Source organism: Macaca thibetana, chromosome X (genome assembly GCF_024542745.1).
Source record: "Macaca thibetana thibetana isolate TM-01 chromosome X, ASM2454274v1, whole genome shotgun sequence".
In the NCBI taxonomy this organism is placed as follows: Eukaryota; Metazoa; Chordata; class Mammalia; order Primates; family Cercopithecidae; genus Macaca; species Macaca thibetana.
Window position 1 is genome coordinate 26413238 of NC_065598.1, and position 14143 is coordinate 26427380.

Here is a 14143-nt window from a genome sequence, read left to right on the forward strand (position 1 = left end):
ATATGCATATCCTATGATGAAGTAATTCAATTTCTAGGTATTTATCCAAAAGAAAAATCTTTTAATTCCCATTAAAACATTTGTACAGGAATGTTAATCGCAGTTTTATTCACAATAGCAAAAACTGGATGTAATTCAAGTATCTGTTAAGAGAATGAATAAACAGGTTATGGTGTATTATATAAAGGTACACTACTCAACAAGAAAAAGGACTAAACTACAGATACATTTAACATCATAAACATTACAATCACCAAAAGAATCTGGACACAAAATAGTATATAGTATATGATTTTTTATATGAAGTTCTAGAGCAGAAAACATTAACTTATTAGGAAACAAATTAGTAAAGTGGTTATTAGGGTTCTGAGGAGTTGACAGGAAAGGAGGAGGAGGAAAATCTGTGGGGAGATGGAAATATTGTACATGTTGATGGAGGTGTGGGTTTCACCAGTGTATGCATGTGTATGCATTTGTCAAAACTCATCAAATCTCACAGTTAAGATCTTTATATTTTAGGGCATGTAAATTTCAACACACACACAGAATTATAAAAAATAATACACTCAATTTGGGAATCTTACTTTTCACAGTCGTATGGGTTAGCAAATCTGAAACTATTTTACGTGTTTCTAGGCTTGAGAAAATAGATTAGTATATTGAGGATAATAGAAGCATATGCATTTTTCCACAGAGGTTGTATTAATGTACACTCACACCAATAGCATATAACAGTTATTGTTGTTCAACATCCTCATCAAAACCAGATACTTTATGCCTTTTTATTCTAGAAGCAAGCTGAATTTTAGTCCTCACTGCACATTTGGTCAGGAGTCTTTGTGTAAGACACTGTTTGCAGAGAATAGCTCTTAGAACAGCTGACTAGAATGTTCCAGCATATAAGGGATAAGTAAAAGAAAAATCAATATGTTTGAATGAGAAAGAGCTACCAATAGAGCAGAAAGACAAATAGGAAGAGCAGTATCATGGAGGCAAATGGAAAAGAACTAAAGGAAAGACTGATGAACAGTATTGAAGTTAGAAGTCTCACAAAAATAAAAACAATAAAGTGTTCATTTGATTTGGTGTTTAGGAAGTAACTGGTGTCATTAGTGAGACAACAGTGACTGATTTAGAGTGTGTGGGGAGATGGATAAGGGTTTGGTGTAAGCTGGTTGCTATGAATTGAAGAAATAATGAAATATGTGAATATAAGCTTAAATACAAAGGACAGTTAGACCATAATTGAGAGAGGGATTTTATACCAAAATATTTTTTAAATGGATGTGTTCACTTGTTCATATAAAGATAAAGAGCCAAAAAAAGGAGTAGGGATTTTGAAAGAGTTAAATAGAATAAAAAAATTTCTGTGGATGATTGGAATATATAGGGTCTAGATAACAGTTTGGAGATAAGAGTAAGAGGGCCCAAGGCAAACTTAGGATCACTACCATTTATTTGGTGCTTATTTAATGTTTCGGGCACTATTCTATCTCATTTGTAAGCCTGAAAACGGTGTTATGAAAGAGTACTGTTTCATCATCACATAGCTAAGAAAACCAAAACACAGAGTCATAAAGTAACCTGTATGAATTGTACAATTAGGAAATTACAGAACCAGGGTTCGAAACCACATAATATAGCACCAAAAGCCAAGCTCTTAATCACTACTGTCCATTGCCCTAGAATAGAAACTAAAGAGTAAAATGTATGATGGCACAGCTTGGTCCTTATTTGATACAGATAAACCTAGATTCAGGCTGAACAATCAATTCTTACCCAAAATTTCTTTCCAAGATTTGGCCTTTGCATTTGTTGTATTATAATTTTTTGATAGCATGAGTCCATAAAGTGTATATATCACAGAAAGATCCCTTGCCTTTAATACCAGGAAATTCCCTCAAATGTTAATAAAAACAGTATTCATTAACAAGTAAGTGCCTTTTTAATGTTGTTGCTAAGGTAAGTCTCATATTTGTTTATTAAAATATCTTCTGTTTTTCACACTACTGATTCCACATGAAGTCCGTTTATTAAAGAAAAGAGTGCTTAAGATAGTGTAGAAATAAGAACATTAAAGAATAAACAGAAGTAAAATGTACTGCTAAAATTATTAAATAACCAAAAAAAAAAGAATCATTGTTTCCTCATTTGTGTTTATAAATATCTCTCTTTATAAGTTATTAACAATGAGAGACAGACCCAATACTTATGAAGCAATTGTTACAGAATCATGTCTTGTAACTTTGTATTGTGGTCGCTTTTGTATGATGCACCTTTGTTAATAGAATATATAAAATGGTATTTATTCCAAACAACCTTTTAAAATCTACTGTTGAAAACACAAGGAAAAATATGCTTAAGATCTTGTGTGTAAGAACTTCCCCAAAGTTCTGTTTTCAACTTCTTTAGCTTTCTGTCTGCATAGTATTATTTGATAAGCTCATATCCTCAGGGTGCTCAAGTCAAATCTCTGCCATGATTTCCAAATCTGGCAGTCTCCAAACTCACTGCTAAGAATGCTGAATCAAACTGACATCAACTTGACAGGTCTATCAAATTTTTTATTTCAGAGAGATTTATAAATCAGACCCTTCCATATTCATTCCATTGCAATGGCATTAGATTAATATATTTTCTTTTCAGCATCCATATTTATTCATTCTAAATGTCCACATTTTCCTGTATGCCTTCTGTGTACCATGTAGGATGTACTGTGTACAATCTGATCAGGTCCAGATTGTTTCATTTGATACTCTTCCCACAACTTCTCATTTTCTTCATATATTAATTCATTAAACAAATATTTATTGAATGCCTACTATGTTCTTAGGACATGTCTTCATGGGGTTTGCATTCTAGCTGAAGGGCAGTAAATGTACTAAATGATATAATAGTGTTGTCCAATAGAACTTTCTGCTATTATGGAAATGTCCTGTAATATCTGCATTGTTCAATATGGTAGACAGGAGTCATATGTACCTGTTAAGCACTTGGAACATGGTTAATGCATCTAAAGAAATACTTTATTTTATTTAAATTTAGTTAATTAGTATCTATATTTAAATATCCACAGGTAGTTAGTGGAGCCACACTCAACCACGTAGATATTAAATTTAGCACATTTTATAGTGAAAAAAATTTTTAAAAAGAGCAGGGTAAGAGGACTGCAACAGGACTGTCCAAAGAGAGATCAGAATTGTAAATGGGGTAATTAGAGTATGTTTCCTTGAGAAGGTGACAATTGATGTGACAAAGACCTGAAAGAGGGAAACAGTTAACCATGATGTCACTTTGAGGAAGAACATTTCACACACAGAGAATAACCTGTGCAAAAATTCCTTTGGTGACATTGTGCCTGGCATATTGAAGTGAAATCTACTTTCCTTTATCTTCAACCCACTGATTCTAGATCTTTTTCAAAACAAATGCTTTCTTTCCTACTTTCTTCTCAAAATGACAACCCTTTCAAATATTCGAAGACTACTTATGGCTACATTTTTGCTTACTCCATAGTAAATTTCCTAATGGTATAGTTGTTCACCTATTTATTTATTACATTATATCAAAATATTTTTATTTTTCCAGCTTTATTAAGGTATAATTTACAATTAAAATTGTATATATTTATGGTGTACAATGTGATGTTTTGATGTATGTATACATTGTGAGATGATTAAATTAATATAATTAACATATCCATCACCTCACATCGTTATTTTTTGTGGTAAGAACATTTAAAATCTACTCTCAGCAATCTTCAAGTACAGAATACATTTTTATTAGCTGTAGTCACCATGCTGTATAATAGTTCTCCAAAGATTATTCCTCTTGTCTGACTGAAACTTTGTACCCTTTGACTAGTATCTCCCCATTTCTATCCCCTACATCCAGGCCCTGGTAACCACCATTCGACTCTCATTTTATCAGTTCAACTTTTTCAGACTCCTCATAAAAGTGAGATCATGCAGTGTTTGTCTTTCTGTGCCTAGCTTATCTCACTTAACATAATGTCCTCCAGATTCATCAATGTCGTTGTGAATGACAGGATTGTTTCCTTTCTTAAAGCTGACTAGTATTCCAGTGTATGCATCTATGTGTGTGTATATGTCACATTTTCTTAATCTGTTCATCTGTCAAGGGACACTTATGTTGATTTTACATGTTGGCTATTGCAAATAACGCAATGAACATGAGAGTACAGATATTTCTTCAACACACAAATTACATTTTCTTTGGATATATACCCAGAAGAAGGATTGCTGTATCATCTGATAGCCCTATTTTTAATTTTTTGAGAAACTTCTATGCAGTTTTCCATCATGGATTTACTAATTTACATTCCCACCAACCATGTACAAGGGTTCACTTTCCTCCACATCCTCAGCAAGACTGGTTGTCTTTTTCTTTTTAGTAATAGTCATTGTGACAGATGTGAATTAAGATCTCACTGTGGTTTTAATTTGCATTTCCTGTTGATTAGTGATATTGAACATTTAAAAATATGTATCAGCCACTTATACGTCTTATTTTGAGAAATATTTATTCTGATTTTATGTTCATTTTTTAAATCACGCTATTTGTTTTCTTTCTATTGAGCTATTTGAGTTCCTTATATATTTTAGATATTAGCTCCGTATTAGATATATGGTCTCCAAATATTTTCTTTCATTTCATAGCTTGTCTATCCACCCTGCTGATTATTTTATTTGCTGTGAAAAAGCTTTTTAGTTTGACACAATCCCATTTGTCTATTTTTGCTTCTGTTGCTTGTGATTTTGGAGTCATATCAAAAAAAGAAATCTTTGCCAAAACTATTGTCAAGAAACGTTTTCCCTATGTTTTCTTCTAAGAGTTTCATAGTTTCATGTCTTACGTTTAAGTGTTTAATCCATTTTGAGTTTATTTCTGTATATAGGGTGAGATAAAAGTCTAATTTTATTCTTCTGCATGTGGATATTCAGTTTTCTCAACACCATTTATTAAAGAGACTATCTTTTCTCCACTGTGTGTTCTTGGCAACTTTGTGAAATATTAGTTGACTGTAAATGCAAGGATTTATTTCTGAAGTCTCTATTCTGTTCCATTGGTCCATGTGCCTGTTTTTATGCCAGTAATCTGCTGTTTCAATAACTGTAACTTTGTAGTATATTTTGAGATCAAGAAGTGTAATGCTTCCAGATTTATTATTTTTTGCTCAAGACAGCTTTGGCTATTTGGGGTGTTATGTGGTTCTACATGAATAATATGATTATTTTTCTATTTCTGTGAAAAATGTCATTGGAATTTTGATAGGAATTACTTTGAATCTGTAGATCACTTGGGTACTATGGAAATTTTAACAATATTAATCCTGTAATACATGAAAATGTCTATTTATTGGTGACTTCTTCAGTTTCTTTCATCAATATTTTATAGTTTTCAGTGTATAGATTTTTCACCTCCCTACTTAAATGTATTCCTAAGTATTTTTATGCTATTATAAATGGGATTGTTTTCCTTTCTTTTTAAATTTTTATTTTTAATTGTAAATTGACATATTACAGGGCTGTATGTATTTAGAGTACAAATTGATATTATAACTTATTAAAACAATGTGGAATAATTTAATCAAGCTAATTAACATAACTGTCACCTAAAATACTTATTTTTTTGTGGTGAAGGCATTTGAAATTTATTCTCTTAGTGATTTTGATCTTAGCTGGTGGTCACAGCAGATTGCCTTCTTGATTTCTTTTTCAGATAGTTCATTGTTAGTGTACAGAAATGCTACTGATTATTGGCTATTGGCAAGGGAAGCAGAAGCAATGAGGGAGGCAGGAGGCCAAGACAAGGTGACTTAGACATATTATTGAATTGTGTACAACAAGGTGTGTCTGGCATATGCATGCAAGACAGATGTTAAGGCATCAAATTTACAGAAGCTAGAAGTGTGGCTGATACAAGGGTACATAGCCAACTCTGCTACATAGAGTCATTCTGAGAACCAGGCTGACAAAATCCTGCTGCCTTCAATGTGTGGCTTCCTTGGTCAACAGGGACATCAGTATCTACTAGCAGAAGGGAGAAGAGCAGTGAGGATCTTTTGTGGAAGGATTTGTGACCCAGACCTAGAAACACATTCTTCCCACATTCTTCTATCAATACTATTCACACTCACCCAACTATAACTTTATCCCAAGACACACCTAACTGTGAGGAAGGATAGGAAAGACAGTCTTACTGGATGCCCAAGGAGGGAGAATGTGGTGACAGTATGTGGCCTACATCCTGTCACACAGTGGCCACATGTCACTTTGGGTACACAGGTTTCACTGGGCAGGGCTTTCCCAATCTCTATTGTTTCCTGTCTAACCTCATCTTATATAAAGTTTCTGGTGATGCAGAAATTAGATTCTCAAACATCAATAATTTTGTGAACTACTGGAAGAAGAAAACATCCTTGTCAGGAGATAGAATTCAGAGTGACGTGTTTAATCCCAGAAGAAGCTCAGGGATGGAGGCAGCACTAAGGACAGACACTCACTCAGGAAGATAATGTCCCCCAAAATATGTTCACGTCCTAATTTGTGGGACCACTGAGTGTTACATTACACAGCATAAGGGATTTTTTTTTTGCATGTGATTAAGTTGAGGATCTTGAGATATCCTGGATCATCTAGGTGGTCCCAGTGTAATCACAGGAGTTCTTATAAGAGGGAGGCAGAAAGGTCAGGGATGGAAAAAAGCAGATATACCAACAGAAATAGGAGTCCTACTCATACTTAGTGGATGCTACACTGCTCCTTGAATGTGGAGGAAGGGGCCATGAGGCAAAGAATGCCTACAGCCTCTAGAAGTTGGAAAAGGCAGAGAAATAGATTCTCCCCTAGAATGCATCCCTGATGACACTTTAATTTTAGTCCAGTAAAGCTGATTTCAGACTTTTGATATCTAGAACTGTAAGATAATAAGTTGTGTCATTTGAAACCAGTTATTTTTATATACACATATATATATACTTTCTAAAAATAATTATTTATATCTTCTATTTTTATCACATATTATTGTAAATACGAGTACTGCCAATTTAATGAAGAACAACAGATGAGTTAACAGCCATGCTTGCCATATTTGTGGCTTAAACAAAAATGCATCTTATATTTCATCATGATTCATGATACTTGCTACAATTTTCTAGTTGTTATCTCTCATGAAGTTGTGGGACAGAGGAGTGCATGAGTGTTGGGTGCTTAAAAGAACACACTGTTTCTTTTACTTTCTTTCCAGCGGTCATTCTTTCCTTCTTTTTGATAAAAACTCTCTTTTATTTTGTTTTGTTTTGTTGTCTGTCTGTTTTTAAAGGAACCGACCACTATATTTTTAATGAAATGGGACTGGCTTCAACCAACTTTTTAGTTTTATTTTTTACATGTTATTTATATAATTTGATTTATTTTCAAGGCAAACAAAAATTTATAAACAATGTGAAAAATAATATCCTTGAACAAAAAATTTTAATGTGGTGAAAAATATATCAACACCTGTAGAAAATATGTCAAAAGTGATAAAATTACAATTCCTCAAGGAATAAAATATATATGCTTAGTAAATAAACTTAATTAAAATTTATCATATTCTTAAGACTATATAATTTAATGCATTACATTTTTATTTTTGTTTATTTTTTGTATTATTTTCTATACTTTTTTTTTTACTCCAAAGGCATATATTACATTTTTAAAACTGGAGATTACAAAATTGTAAGAAAGAATAATAATGTGGTCTGGTGTGGCTAGAACCCACAGAGAGAATTATTCCTCTTTATTGTCAGTGGCTGTGGAACTACTGAGAATCTACCTTAAAACTATCATTAATGTAGCAAGGGCTTTAATTAACTACCCTTGGATACCACTGTTTGTCTTCTTAAATGGCATTTATTATTAAATAAGTAGTACGAGTTGTAGGGCTATATAGAACACACTTTATAACTATATAACACTATATAAACATGAACACACTTATTAATACATGCATTTCAATAGGAAAACAGTTAACTGTGGATAGATTGATATGACAATATAAATTACACTTTACAATACTAACAATATGTATAATATTTCTCATTTCCTTCACATATGAGGTCTTTGACTTTGACTGTTATTTCACCTCTTGCTCTCAGTTTCTTCATATGTAAATAAAAATATTAATAATGCATACCTCACAGATTTTTTGTACAGATTGCGTGTCACACAATAGGCCCCTTAAAAGTGCTATGTAGTATTTATTCTTATACACTAAATTAACACAAGTACTTGGGTGGGGGGCAGTTACTAATTGCTTAATCTTTGTGCTAGAAAATCACCTTCATTCTTAGAACTTTTGATGCTAAAGAAAACTGTGTTGGTATACCAGCAAACATAAGTAATCTAAATAATCAATAATATAGACCGGTCCTCCTTGACCTTTAATGAGCATAATGAATCATCTGGTGATTTTGTTAAACTGCACATTTTGATTCACTAGCACTGGTTTTGAACCTGCAACTCTGCATTTCTAATCAACTCCTGGGTAGTAATGATTAGGATGGTATATAGAACTCACTTTGAGTAGTAAGAGTACAGACCAGTGCTCAACAAACAAAAGCCCCCAAGCCAAATCCAGCCTGCCATCTATTTTTGTAAATACAATTTTATTGGGACACATCCATACTCATTTATTTTCATATTGTTTATACATGCTTTCATGAGATACAAACACAGAGCTGAGTAGTTGCAACTGAGACCACATGGATTGCAAAACCTAAAATATTTACTGTCTGGCCCTTAAGATAAAGTTTGCAGATCCCTGGTATAAACATGCTTTTTTCATCTAATAGAATAATAAAATTTTCTTTTGAAACATTTTAAATATACAGAAGTCAGGATTAATGAATATTAAACATAAAACACTAACTGAAATTTGGGACTTTTCATTCCATCTCAATATAGTCATTCATCTAGTCTTATCAGTTCAATTATCTATACAAATAATCCATAGGTTAAGTGGAAGAAAATACATAGTTTCTACAGAGTCCACAAAGTCCATATTGAGGGAGGTTGGAGTTAGGGGAGGTTCATAAAGTAAGATTTTTAAGGGATGCAACTTCTTGATAATAGATCTCTCAAAATACTAATTAGGTGTGTAGGTCAGTTGTGTAGTCAATCAAATTAATATGAGATTAATAGCTCTAAAAGTGCTTCCTTGTGACAATCAACATTCTATCATAGAACAATATCCAGAAAGACTGTGGCAGACCCATCTCTATATCAGGTATTTACACCTCTAGAGGATATTACCGACTCAGATGGCTACATAGACTAAGTAACAGTCCTGATTTTGTATCCGTCTTCTAAAAAATGCATGGCTTTTCAGGAGAGATGTTAGCTTGAAGACAAGCTTCAAGTTTGTGATTACGTATATTAAGAGAGAAAAGAATGAGTTATTATGTGGGAGTTTCTCAATGATCTTCTACATTTTAAAAAATTTATTCAAACGTTCATGTACCATATTTCTCATACTTCTTTTCATTTTCCATTCTGTACTCATTATGTTTTAAAGATCCATACATCTTTCTGTGTGTTCTTGTTACTTCAAACTGCTGCATATCCAGGGTGGGCTATCATTAGATTTCCTACCCATTTACTCCACCACAGATACTAGATTGTTTTTAGTTCTCTGTCTCCACAGATAATACCATAATGAAAATCTTCATGCATCTATTCTTACAGACCTTTGAACGTAGTAGATGTTCGATAAACAACAATTGAACTCTGCATATTTGAAGAGCATTTAATTATTTTCATGAGAAATTACTTAATAGGTACAATGTATGTTATTCTGGTGATGAATACACTAAAAACCCTGACTTCACTGGTATGCAATATATCCATTTAACAAAATTACACTTGTACCCCATAAATTTATACAAATAAAAAATTTAAATTAAAATTAGAAAAGTAAAAATGAAAAATGATACATTATTAAGTGATAAATATGCTCACCATAACAGTATGTAAAGTATAATATATAAACATATGAGTATACATATATATGTATACATTGCATGTATTTTGCAATAATAGAATTAAATGGGTGAACGTATTGTTGTTTCTTTCTTCTTTTTATTGCCTATGTATCTTAACAGTTCTACAGTGGATGTGCTATTTGTATAATAAAATGAATGATCAGAGCATTAAAGAAAAATGGTGGGTTTTATGTGCTTGTGATTGCTGGTAAATGCAAGAATAATATTTTAAGAATATTTACACACAGCTCAAAACTGGAATTAGTAAGTTATTCAATATATTTATGTATTCATTTATTTACTTATGTATCAATAGAAATGTATTAGTACATGTGCATGTGAGTGCATGTATACATGCATATACATGCATGCACGCAGATACACACATATATGCACATCATATATATGTGTATTTATTTCAAGGACTGAAAATATGCTTACTGTCACAGTTAAGGATAATTCAGCCAAGTATAGAAGCCTAGGTTAAAAAAAAAATCACTCTGAATTTTGAAGGGATTTGTTTCACAGAATAGCTAATGGTCAGTCTAGTTGTTCCCTTATATAACTTGCATGCTGCCCACCATCACTGAGAATATTTTATTCTCTACATTTTTGTCATTGTGACTAAAATGCTGGACATTATGTAGGAATATTAATTCACCATCACACTGATCTTTTTTGGATCCTTTCCTAGAAAAATTGATGATCTTCGTTCTGAAAAAAATATTATTGGTGCACTCCCTCTACTCTGTTTTCACTTTTCTCTATTGCTAAAACACCTCTTATTCATTTGCTAGTTCTATCAAAAGAAATGTTCTTGGGGCGGGGCGCAGTGGCTCACACCTGTTATCCCAGCACTTTGGGAGGCCGAGGCGAGTGGATCACCTGAGGACAGGAGTTTGAGACCAGCCTGACCAATATTGTAAAACCCCATCTCTACTAAAAATACAAAAATTAGCCGGGTGTGGTGGCATGCACCTGTAGTCCCAGCTACTCGGGAGACTGAGACAGGAGAATTGGTTGAACTTGGGAGGCAGAGATTGCAGTGAGCCAGGACTGCACCACTGCACTCTAGCCTGGGCAACAGAGCAAGATTCCATCTCAAAAAAAAAAAAAAAAAAAAAAAAGGAATGTTCTATCTTCAGTTCTTTCATCTGCTAATTCCCATCTCTTTTCTTTTTGCTAAAACTTGGGGAAATGATCTCAACTTTGTTTTTTACTTCTGCTATTTATTTTTAATGCCAGTTAACCTACATTCAATGCCCAAGAGTGAGCTGCTTCTTATTCTATGATGACTTGATTAAAATATTTTATTTTTGTTTCATTTACACTACACTGAAACTACTAATTATTTAAAAATTGAACTTATTTTCTGCTCTCTGTATATTTCTGTTTTTACAAATTTTACTTGTTAATGTTTTCATTTTGGTGCCTGTGTTTCACTTTAGAGGCTTTTCTCAAATGTCTAATCATCATTGGCTGAGTGTATGACTGTATGTGTATGAGGAGACTTATTTACCGATAGCACTCACTACAGTGTAGTTGGGTGATGACTTTTTAATTGGGAGAGTCTTCAAATGTTCAGAAGTGGGAATTCTTATCTTTAGGGTTATTGAGTGTCCCAAAATATAATTTTTCAGAATTTTGCCTGGAGTTTCAGGCAAAAAATTTAACTACATTCTTAAACTACATTTTAACTGCATTCCTTATAGTTAAAAATGTTTTACAATCTAGCTGGACAGGGAGACAGTGGTGAAGATCTTAGCATTCACCGTGTGAATCGTCACTGACTGCCTCCATGTCCAGCCTCATATCTCTCTCCATTCCATTCTGCCAGACATTGAATGCTTCTGTCTCTGATCGAGAGACTCTTCCCATCAATTGTTCCAGAAAATAACCTTTGGGTTTCCTAAGTAGGAGAATGGCATCCATACACAGAGGGTCAGAAGGAAAGAATTAATGCAAGTTAGTTCAGTCAGGAGAAAAATTTAAATTATATAACTTGTTTTAAATGACAGGAGATTTCCATTGTAAACCTTTAGCTTTGCGGGACATGATACTTTAAATTTATTTTATTTTATTTTATTTTATTTTATTGACACAGAGTGTGTTTTTTTTGTTTTGTTTTGTTTTGGTTTTGGTTTTTGTTTGTTTGTTTGTTTGTTGAGATGGAGTCTCGCTCTGCCGCCCAGGCTGGAGTGCAGTGGCCGGATCTCAGCTCACTGCAAGCTCCGCCTCCCGGGTTCACGCCATTCTCCTGCCTCAGCCTCCCGAGTAGCTGGGACTACAGGCGCCCGCCACCTCGCCCGGCTAGTTTTTTTGTATTTTTTAGTAGAGGCGGGGTTTCACCGTGTTAGCCAGGATGGTCTAGATCTCCTGACCTCGTGATCCGCCCATCTCGGCCTCCCAAAGTGCTGGGATTACAGCGTGAGCCACCACGCCCTGCCAGACAAGAGTTTTTTTCTTGTCGCCCAGGCTGGAGTACAATGGCGCGATCTCGGCTCACTGCAACCTCTAACTCCCGGGTGCAAGTGATTCTCCTGCCTCAACCTCCCAAGTGGCTGGGATTACAGGTGCGTGCCACCACGCCCGGCTAATATTTGTATTTTTAGTAGAGACGGGGTTTCGTCGTGTTGGCCAGGCTGGTCTCGAACTCCTGACCTCAAGTGGTCCGCCCACCTCGGCCTCCCAAAGTGCTGGGATTACAGGCGGGAGCCACGGCGACCAGCCTAAATTAATTTTTTTATTTGTGGCAGTTAACACTTAACATGAGATTTACCATCTTAAAGAATTTTAAGGAGAGTATATAGTATTGTTTACTATAGGCACAATGTTTTACAGCAGATCTTTAGAACTTATTTGTCTTGCGTAGCTGAAACTTCATACCAACTGATTAGCAACTCCCCATTTCTGCCTCCCACAAGTTCCTGGCAACCACAATTCCATTATTTGCTTCCTTAAGTTTGAAAATTTTCGAAACCTTATACAAGTAGAATGATACAGTATTTGTTGTTCTATGACTGACTTAATTTCATTTAGTGTAATCTCCTCAAGGCATTCATGTTTTCACATTCAACATAATTTTTTTTTATTTTTTAAGGCTGCATAGTATTCTGCTGTATGTATATACCACATTTTCTATATTCATTCATTTATCAATAGACATTTACATTGTTTCCACATCTTGACTATTGTGAATAAGGCTGGAATGAACATAGGAGTGCAGATCTCTCTCCTGGATTGTAATTTCAATTCCTTTTGATATACACCTAGAAGAGGGATTGCTGGATCATATGGTAGTTTTAGTTTTAATTTTTTTGTGGCACCTCCATACCATTTCCCATAGTGGCTTCATGCTTTTACATTTCTAACAACAATGGACAAAGGTTCCAATTTCTCCACAAACTCACCAACTTACCCCATTTTTGGATGATAGTCATTCTAACAGGTGTAAAGTGTTATCTCGTTGTGGTTTTGATTTGCATTTTCCTGATAACAATGTTGAGCACTTTTTCATATACCTGTTGGCCATTTGTATGTCTGTTTTGGAAAAAATATCTATTCAAGTCCTTTTCCTATTTTTAAATATTGAGTTATTTATTAATTGCTATTGAGTTGTAGGATTTCCTTATACATTTTGGATATTAGCCTTCTGTGCAATATATGGCTTGCAAATATTTTCTCCCATTCTGTAGGTTACCTTTGCACTTTGCTGATTGCTTCCTTTGCTGCGTAGAAGCTTTTTATTTTGATGTAGTCTCACTGACTATTTTGTTTTTGTTGCCCATGCTTTTGATGTCGTATCCAAGAAAACATTGCCAAGACCAATATCAAGAAGGCTTTCTCCTATGTTTTCCTACAGGAGTTTTACAGTTTCAGGTTTTATGGTTAAGTCTTTTGAGTTTATTTTTTGTGTTTGAAGTGAGATGAGTGCAATTTTATACTTTTGAATGTGGCTATCCAATTTTCTCAACACCATTTGTTGAAGAAACTATTCTTTCTCCTGTGTGTATTATATGCACCCTTGTCAAAGATCAGTTCACCTTATTTGTGTGTGTTTATTTCTGGGCTCTCTATTTTGTTCCATTGGTCTATATG